We start from the raw sequence: 10,763 nt of genomic DNA, 5'->3' as shown, positions 1-10,763 counted from the left end.
ACTTAGAATTTGTTCATGGGACCAATTTTATTAACTGTGTAAAAAGTAAACCTTACTTTTTTTGCCAGCAATGCAAAAAACAGCACCTGTGTTTTCGAAGCAGTTCTATTCTTGTTTTGTCTCTCTCTTTTAAATTAGGAATGCCCACTTCTATTCATAGACACATCTCATTAATGCAATGTCCCTCAGCTTAGGAGAGTAGACAAGCACATGCAAGCTCTGTCTGCTGACTGCTAATACTGGTCATTCTGCAGTCCACAAGCTGAGCTACACACCCAGTCACTGTGTTAGAAGGTGAACATATGAATAAAACTATTTTCATATCAATTGCACTCACTTGGATACATATGTAAAACAACCCTACCAGTTAAAACCCTCCATTCCTATCTGATGCAATGGCCAATTCTGAGCCAACCTGGGCTGCCAGTCAGTACTTGCACTAACTGAAGGACATGCAGTTGGACATGCCACAGGAAGGCCAATCCCAGCACTTACCTGAATGCATTTTAAACACAAGTGAATGAATGAGGCCATGACACTTAAGTAAACACAAACTTCCCTCCTCCTTCTGGAAGCCCACAATTACAGGGACAGATTCACCCTTCACCTGGATGTCCTTTATCCTGTCCCATTCCACCCCTCCATTCACCCCTAGTGACACGGTAAACCAGGTTTTTGCAATGTCTCAGTTTCAAACCTTATGCATTCCTCAAGCCATTTATTCATATTTCCCAGTAGCACATGAAGTACGCACCTGACTGAAGGGTCTAGCAGTATTGGCTCTAGGGATTTGAACCAATGATATGCTGTTATACTGAGAATCAATACAACAATGCAGTCCAGTGTCATAACATGTGCAGCAAAAGATACAACTGTTCTGCAGAATAACTGGCTATCCTCAATGATGGCACCTGAAAATGAAGTACAGAGCGACACATATTTTCAATGTATGTGAGACGTTGATAAAGAACTCATAGGCACCTTAGCCCTTTCAACCAGACGTCTCCATTGCAGCAGAAAAGTGTTGTGTGGAAGAACTTCAAACACGCACGTCACATTCACTGACACACAAGCCACAGTTATTGTCCTTTTTAAAGTCACTTGGTTATAAAACAGCCCTCTAAACATAATTATACTCGCACACACAATCTGCCCGTTTGTTACCCATATTTCTACACGTTTTCAATACATATGAAAGAACCCTGTGCAACAGTGCCCCCTGCTGGCAACAAGGAGAACTGGAATTAATCTGCATCCGAGTCCTTATCTTCCGATCCCCAGAGGAACACTGACCAAGGTTTCATTACAGCCAAGCACTCCAGATTCAACCAATTATCATCAAGATTGTGCTAATTACGTTTAATGGGTTTTCTACAGTCCTGGGTTAACTTGCACAGCTTACCGTTCTCCACGCAGCTGGGAGTGTGCCAAAACCAGCTTTCAAAGGTAGGTCCCTCAGGTTGAAAACCTCATTCAGTAATGACACCCCTCGGAGTTTGCACACACACACACTACTACAAAATTTCTCGGTCTGTCAGTGATTTAGCACGTCAGCAATTAGACATGCAGTTTACTGTATCGGTGATTTATGGTTTCGATTCATTGTACAGTATCTGCGGCAACAGAGAAGGGTGATTTAGTGCGCTGGTGATTTAGAGTGTCGGTGATGTAACGGCTGTCAGGAGAAAGCTAAGATAGAGTCAGTAATTTCCTTAATGCGTGATTCTGTTTGTCGGAGCCTCGTTTTGTAACGTCAGTATTTTAGCGCATCCAAAATTTACAGGGAGCTGTGATTTAGCTCGCCAGTAACCGCGGAGAGCGGTGATTAAGATTTGTCAGTGATTTATAGACAGCTGGGTGCCCAGTAGGGCTTCCGGCCTTCAGGCCCTGGACCGGACAGCCCTGGCACACACACACGCGGCATTCATTATTCCCGCAGCCTGTTCCCGATGACCTAGCTCTGTTCCTGCCCACTCATACGATTACCTTAAATTATGCCCACTTTCAGCTAATCAATCAGAGTCAATATTGATCCCATTACACCCTGCTTGCTGGAGGCATCTCTGAGCGGGGGCGAGCACCAAATGAGATTCAAGTTAGATGGAAACCGGGTGAGATCAGCAACACCCACTCAGCTAGCCTGTCCAAAAAAAAAAAAAACAGATTTTTTTTTCTGGATTGTCATAAAATTGGCTGTGCAGTATTAAAAGGAAGGCATGAAGTTTGCCTTCATGAGCAGAGCAGTCAGGCAGGTAAAGAGTCAATGGGCAGGCCTGAAGGTTATTTTGTGATGCATTCAGCTGAAAGAAGTGGCTCACATTTGCTCTGAATATGATACGCTCTGACATTTAGTAATATACTAACACAGACCGTTGTCATCACATGTTTAAATGAAACATTTATCATGCCGAGAAGCAGCTGCACCCTCCAGCATAGCAGTCTTCCAGTGCTATCTGGTGGCCATTAAAAGTTCATTCATTACAACACAAGGAAGCAATGCTGTGACAATACTGCCCTCTGTTGGACATACACGAGAGAGCATTTATCAGAAAATCCTTTTCAACTAATTTAAACGAATTTATATATTGATTGACTGCTGAAGATAAACCACACCTGACTAAAAACCTCCATTACTTTTAATTGGCTCTATATCACATTTTAAGAGATTCTGAAAATACAAGGGCAATGAAGTTGCTCAATTTTCAAGTAATTGCCCGGTAACCAGAAAGTAACAATGTTACATGGTCATTTAAACTGGTAATTAAGTAAAATTCACTCCAGCGCCGTGATAATGTCCCCACCTCAGTCCACTCCACCAATAATGTTCCCACCTCAGTCCACTCCACCAATAATGTCCCCACCCTCAGTCTATCCAAGCATTTGTAACATGCCGACCTCATACCACTTCAGCACTCATGTCCTCACCTCAGTCCACCCCAGAACCAGTAATGTATCAGCCACAGTCCACTCCAGGGCTAAATTTAACCAGCTCAGTCTGCCACAGCGTTCCTGATGTACCCACCTCAGTCCACCGCAGGACCATCTTATACTCAAATAGGCAGCCACTGCCATACGTGCCCAATGAACATGAACCACCAATCAGTAACCCTGTGGACAGTTTCCCCTAAATCACTGAAAACTTAAATATATATATTTGGAGACAAATCATCACGGGGAAAAGGATTATTCCAAATTATGGACCTTTTTTATATTGTGTGATCTAAAATTAGTGGCTCTAATGCAAACTAAGCCTCTTAAAATGTTGTAGATCAGGTACGAACTGAAAAGGATTTGTGCAGATTTAATGCAGGAATTATCACATTATGACACAGGTAGGAACATGCTTCTTGAGCTATGGTGTATCTCTCTCTCTCTGTCTATGTTTCTCTCTTTCTTGCTTCCTCTGTCACTCTTTTTCTTTCTCTCTCGCTCTCTTTTTTTCTCTCCCTCACTCTCTCACACTTTCCCTCTCTCTCTCTCCTTTCTCAGCCTGTCACTCAGCCATTGCCACTGTTACATGCACTCAAGTCTTTTTCTAAACACGATCGCTTCCCATTTTGGAGTGCTGAATCATAATCACAGGCCCATTGCACCACAGAAACTCTCTCTTCTTACCTCTTCTTCCTTTGACTTTGCAATCCACCAGTGAGCGACGCAATCGCTGTGCTGGAGCACTTTGCAGCTGGGGCGTGCAGATCAGGACCAAGGACAGTTGAGGTCAACCAGATGAACTGCTTTTGAGTGACGAGGCTATGGAAACATGAAACATTCACACATTGGTCTTCCATTGCCATCGACAAAGGCGCATCATGGTAGTATCAATCAGCATATTGTCGGTTTTAACTGTACAGCTACCTCAGCCCCTTGTGAGGCTTTAATACAGGTGAAACATCAAAGAGATCCTTGTCCCCAGATATATAATTGACTGAATTTCCTGTACTGGTCAGATGATTGCAAAATGAGTTTACTCATTTATGCAGTTTGGGAATTCTGTGTATATCTGTGTGTGTCTGTGTATGTGTGTGTGTGTGTGTGTGTGTGTGTGCAGGTGTGCATGCAGGTGTGCATGTGGTGTGTGGAATGAAGGTTGAAAGTAGGAACACAGAACTGACATACAGTCAAACTTTGGACTATGTTTTGGTAGACTATGGATGCCTAAATGATGCAAAAGGAGCCCATTTTGGAATCAGACCTACAACCTTGCGGGTGCTGTTGCAGTTAAGAGTGAACTCAAAGGGAAATAATCCATACTGACAGAGAGGGCAATAAACCAATTTTAGGATCGCTGTGCTTTTTCATTAAAGGGCATTTTGCGCCCAGCGCCCAGAAATAAGAAATAAGGGCAGGCCGTGATTAATGACGCAACAATGACACGGCGAAATTGCGAAGCACACCAACGGCTCGGCCCGTTAGCCTGTCAATAGCTATCATTTCCACAAGTGGCTCATCGCGGAGTGCGGGAAAGGCAGCGCCTCGAAGTGGCTGACAGACCAAAGTTATTGTGCACCGAGTGATTTAAATAAACACATGCCTCTCTCCTCTCCTCCTTCTCTTGCCAGGTAAACAACAGGTTTCACGCGATGGGAAAGACAGACTTTGACAAGGTCATCCTCATCATTTGAATGTTTTTTTTTTGTTTGTTTTTTTTTGTTAAATCCTCGCTGTCTCTCAGCCCGGGCACAGAGAGGTCTATTTAGGTATCAAAATGGTAATGAGTTTGATCACGGGTTTGAGAAGTGGCTTTGGAGGAAGCGAGATGGTGGGGGAGAGTGGGGTGACGCCTGAAGGGGAGAGAAAGGGGGGGGAGGGGGGTGAAAAAGAGATGTGTGTGGAGTTTGAAGGACGAACTCACGACTCCCCCCCACTCACGACTGTCACTCATCCTGAGTCACAGAGCAGCCTGGATACAGCCCTGAGTGGGGCCTGTTTATAGATCACGCTGGAGAGCACGCGTGTGAAGCATTCGACCGCGTTGCTCGAGCATATCACATACCGAAAACTTGCACTGACACTGACACACGCACATGCACACACAGACACATGCACACGCTCACCAGCTGCCTTTCTAAGAAAGACGTCACAGATGTCAGAATGTCAGTCTAGACTCCCCTGTTCATTAAACAGTGTCATCTGAGCTCAGTGTGTTCTTGTATTTTGTATTTCAGGCCAGTCCCCGTGAAGTTGCCTGGGTAAGGCGTTCTTCTCTAACACGCACGCACACGCACGTGCACACGCGCGCACACACACACGTTGAGGACACCCAGAAGTGGTGTCATTGTTAAGTCTCAGCACCGCAGAGGTAAGGATGTTTCCCATCAGCAGACGGCCGATCTTAAACCGAGTGCCTACTTGATAGCCTCTAAACATTTTAAACTCAGGGGCATGCTCTCGGTTGTGTGCAGAGTGGCTGTTTCTGAAGTGCTCGATGGAGGAGGCCTCGCAAGTCAGGGTCACAGATGCTGTGCACCTCATCTCTGAACGAGGTCTTGCAGGCACCTTTAAGAAAGTGGAAATATGAACGCTATCTCTGGCTCAGGATATTTTAAGATTCAACTGAGACCCGGTAATCTCTCCCAGACTGAGCATACAAACCTATGACAGCAGCTACCACCATAAGCACAAGGAGACATTTCCTGAAAAGTGCTAGAGTAAAAAAATAAAATCAGTATCGTATCTAAAACAAATACTCCTTATTTCCTTTCAATAGGTATTTTAAAAAAATATTAACCCATTGGTTAAAATCTATATATTTTGTGGGGTAGTTTTAACAAGCAAAATCATATTTACTGAAGTGAACCTGTGCACATGTGCATGCGCTATGCGCTAAGTTGTAGCAGTGTAATGTAATGCATGTGCTTCTATAGAATAAGAGACCCTGGCATGATTCGCCTTGCACAGTACAGCCTCCTGGAGTACCACAGGGATAATAACCATGCTGTCGCCCTGTTATCTGCTCAGATAATTGAAACATTCCATAGACACTTTCCACAACTTAAGGATGCTTCCCATTCCATCACATTCTATGTATAGGGGGAAGTAGATATCAGGATTTAAGGATTTACCTCACGTTATCCACTGGTAATGGGAAGACAGAGGGAGACTGCATTTCCTTCAGTCCAATTATACTCTGTGAGCAAAGAGCCCATGTGATCCAACCTTTGTTCGACAGTATTAATTCTGTAGATTAACAGAAGATCTTCACAGATGGCTGTATGAATGAAGCGTTCACATTTTCACAGCGAGGGGATTGCTAATTAACAGCAAAGCTCAACTGAAGCTTTGTAGAAATATAGTGCGCATCCCACAAACACACAACGCAGCTAATATACCGAAATCCACATTGGGCATCAAAAGAAACTTCATTCTGTGTATGCCATTTTGTTTTGTAAGTGTGGGTTTCTGATATCAAAAAATGTTTCTTCACTAGTATAATCATTTATTAATTTATTGATCATTTATTGATGGATGGTGGAGTCTCAACACCACTCATGAGTTATGACGCAGTGTAGTCCTTGTAGATGATGTCCTGGGTGTTGCGTGCAACAAATGCAATTTTATATTGAGTGGTTTTAGTCAGCAATGCAATACATAACAATAGACATGCATTACTAATGTTATGCAACGCAGTGAGTCTACTGCCATGGAAGTACCAACTTAGATTGTAATGTCTCACATTTCTGTGAGAAAATGTGTTTTATCTTAGCCTTTCCACTGCTTCAATATAAATAAGAATGTGTGAATATACCAAAAAAAAAACAACAAGTGCTAAATGCCAGTTGCCTTTTTCTTCCTTACTTGACTTTGAACTATTCATTCATTAAATTAGCTATAAATAAGCCAATATGAGTGGAGAGCTGTGAAGAGAACAAGGTTTTCCAATTACCCTGCCAGATATGTGTAAACTGCTTTTACATATGGTTATACTTCACTCAACAAAGAGGCATTCGATCTTCAGCGTACACATCGGTCCTATCATCAAAAACTGATAAAAAATTAAATTAGATTTACTTTGTCCTGTAGTATAGTACATTTCTCCTAAATGTGAACAAGTCCCCTTGGGTAAAGGTCTCTGCAAAGATAGAACCGGTTCACAGGCCAGAGCAGCAGTGGAGTCCACGCGCATCAGCTGCTACGTGGAGGATGGCAAAAGAAAAATAACAAAAAAAAAGAAAAAAAAAAAAACGCTGGAGGACATTTCACAATCGAGCGTCTGTTTGTGTTTGCGTGCTGGGTATTCCCGGGTGGAAGAGAGAGGGGGATTCCTGGGGAGTGAGAGGGAAATCGACATAAAGGAATAAGGATGCAACCTGTTTCACGGGCCCGCTCCATTAATAATGACTGCTCTCCTGAAAGGAACCGGAGCTGTTTCACTGAAGCTTCCTCTCCTGTTGCTTTGGCCCTTTCTGGTTGCACCGCGCGACCCAACGCCCTGTGGCTGAAAGTGAAATTTAGTCCTGTTTTTCCTGTCTTTTCCTGCACCTCTGTTTTATCTTTTTAAAAAAAAAATGAAATTTATACATTTGTGCTTTTTAAAAGCCAAAATTATGAACTACACTTTTCATAAACATATTGTGTCGACAGAAAACAATATATTCTCCCATTTGCCCATAATATAATATGTGGCAGAACAATATTCGCTAGTGTTCAGAAAATAAATGAATGAGGTATGGCTTTTAAACATTGTCTAATAAAGTGAGAACACTGTTCAATGAAGCTGCACATTAAGAATTCTAGATCTACAAAAAATGTGTTGCTATCATTAATCTATAATTATAGTCCATACATATCTGCAGTGAAATTACTACTGTCACTGCCATAGCATTGGATGCCCTTACGCGACCTTCACTTCAATCTGCAATGTGATTGGACGTTATTGTACTATGCCAACTTACTTTGCATTATATGATATAATTTAGCAGATGCTCTAGCCCAGGCTGATTTCCAATATAGGGGGAAATGAAATGCATTCACCTGGTTAATATGAGTAATTGTGCCAGACATGGCTAATCACATTACCAGACCCGCGAGTAAAGAAACAACATCAGCTCTAGTGCAAGCTAACTATGCTAACCAAGAGCTAAAGTACAAACACTACATTCATACAGACTATATCCATAACAAGCCCTAAGAAGGGAAATATACAACCATGAAAATACAACTTAGAACCATAAAATTGCCATAACCTGAACTGATGCAAAAGATTGGAGTGCTTTGAGGTGGGGATGGGAGGGAAACCGTGAAGAGGCGTGTCTTCAGTCTGCATTGACAGCCAATCATTCTGCTGTCCTGACCGTTTTGGGAAGTTTGTTCCAACCCTGTGGGGCCAGTGGCCTGCATACAGTCTTCATGGGACCATGCAAGGAGGGGGAGAGCCAGTTGCCTCAATGCCATGATGGTACAGAGAGCCTTCCGTTTAGAGCCTTCCGTTTAGAGCCTTCCGTTTTGACTGGGGATTATTGCATCGTTGTCCATTCCATCTGCTGTATGATTGTGTGCTCTTTTAATACAGTCACTTCCCACTGCAGATCAATCAGATCATTCTACCATGCCAAAAAAGACATTTGTTCCGCAGCCACGTTGAGTCATATAGACTGAAGTCTGTAACGGAGTCTAAGTGGGTACTGGAACACAAGTGCTTTCTCTAATTAGCTTTGAATATATAATTATCTCCTGTGATGCATCTCGTTCGAGCCATATTTTTTATTGTTCTGTACCCAGCCTATAATCGGCTCGCTCCATTTAAAAAAATCTCAGTATTATGATATTGAAAATCTTGCATAGTATTTTCATATTTGCTTTCAACTGAATTGTATGCTTAACAGACCAGCTCGCAGAAGAGGCTATAATTATTGTATAGCGGTCTACTTTCATCTCATCAGCTTGTGGCATGTTATGTTTATTACACTGTCTCTTTCATCAGCAGTGTGGGTGCATTGAATTATTGCACCTCTTACACTGACAGTAGCAGTCCACAGTTTAACCTCAATGCCCAGACTGGAAGTATATCCCAGCATGCCCCACTTCCCCCAATAGAAACCTGGGGAAGCTCCTTGTGGCTGCTTCCTGCACTGCTCCCATTTTCTGAATAAACAGAACATTCCTTGTTCCAGCTTGAATAACAGCACTCCCACATCCATCTCCAGCCCAAGTCTTCCTGCTGTCCACCAGAACCATGTGACTCACGGGGTAGATTGAAAATAACACACGCACACTTGCGTGCCCAAATTTCACATGTATGCACCTATATCACACGCACACACGCAATCTCTCTCTCACACACACAATCACACACGCACATGCACATGCACACGCACAACCACACACACTCACTCACACACACACACAACACATGCACACTTGCGTGCCCAAATTTCACATGTATGCACCTATATCACACGCACACACACAATCTCTCTCTCACACACACAATCACACACGCACATGCACATGCACACGCACAACCACACACACTCACTCACACAAACACACACACACATAATACACTCAGCGGTTTCTTGACCACGTGAAAAACAATTGGGAGCTCAATGTTCCAGCCAGAGACAGAGAGCTGTTGTTTACGACAGCCCTCACTGCGGGTACAGCGACAGTGGCTGTCACAAATAGCTGTCTCCTGTCAGTGCTTCTGAGAGACCCCCTCCCTTAGATGGACGTCAGGACATATCTTTCCTAAAAAAAGACTGATGCCGAGGATGACCCCCCAAGGGTCAGAGATAAAGCAGAGGTATTTCTAATGCAGCAGGTCCATATGGGGGTGGAAGAGAGAATCCCTGCTGCCCACCCCTTCTCAGAAGAGAAAATGGGTGCCTGTGAACCATCTATCACAGCTCCTACTGCTGCTGGGATCAGCACAGTGTCAACGCGGCCCTGTCCTCATTTCTGGGGTGAGAAACGTCCACTTGAGATATACTGCAGTTCTAATTCCCATTCCAACTGTGGTGTATGTGCACTTCCTCTATTTAGCAAAATAAATAAATACATAAATTTAATGATATCAGAAGACGTTACTTAGCTTCTCCGTGATGCTGGAAAACCCCTTGTTTGGCCATTTCTGTTGTTGCCTTTGTCAAACTGAGGGGGGGATTTTATCTGAAGTGCTGCAATCAATCAAATGCTTTCCAACTGTCACAATGCTCAACTGGTCAGCGTGAACCAGTGAAGAAGGCTGGCTGGTTGGGAAGGGAGCTAAAAAAAAATAGATAATGATAATGGGGGATCCTTTAAAGAGTGGTTTTGGATTGAGTCTTAGTATCATAAATAGCTCTTTCTGACTTCAGTCAATAAGGAATTCTCAAAGACAACTTATGTGAACATGGGAGGCGGGAAATAAGACTTGTCAGTGATATGGTAGGCGCCAGTATACAGTGAAAAAGGAGTCAATTTTAATCAAGGAATAGAATGCTAAAGTAAATCAGATGGAAGAGAAATTAAAAAATAAACACAAAAATATGAAAACATAGCATAGTCATACATCAACAGGAAATGCAAATATGCATATACATTTCAACATACTTCCTCATCAACTGCACCCAAAGAACAGGGTTGAGAAAATGCATACATATTTCTCTGCTCAACAGTTTCCATAAATTCTAACTTTCCCAGTTACATCTGTGCAATCCATTTGCCCCTCCAGTGGAAAATATCAATTCCTATCAATTATTGAACATTACACAAGATTCATCTTCTCTGTGAATACTATTTCTTCATTTAAGCCATTTAGCATTGCTGAACATAAAAGACTTTAC

This window comes from Anguilla anguilla, chromosome 7 (assembly GCF_013347855.1).
Source record: "Anguilla anguilla isolate fAngAng1 chromosome 7, fAngAng1.pri, whole genome shotgun sequence".
NCBI lineage: Eukaryota > Metazoa > Chordata > Actinopteri > Anguilliformes > Anguillidae > Anguilla > Anguilla anguilla.
Note: the sequence above shows the minus strand (reverse complement) of the source record.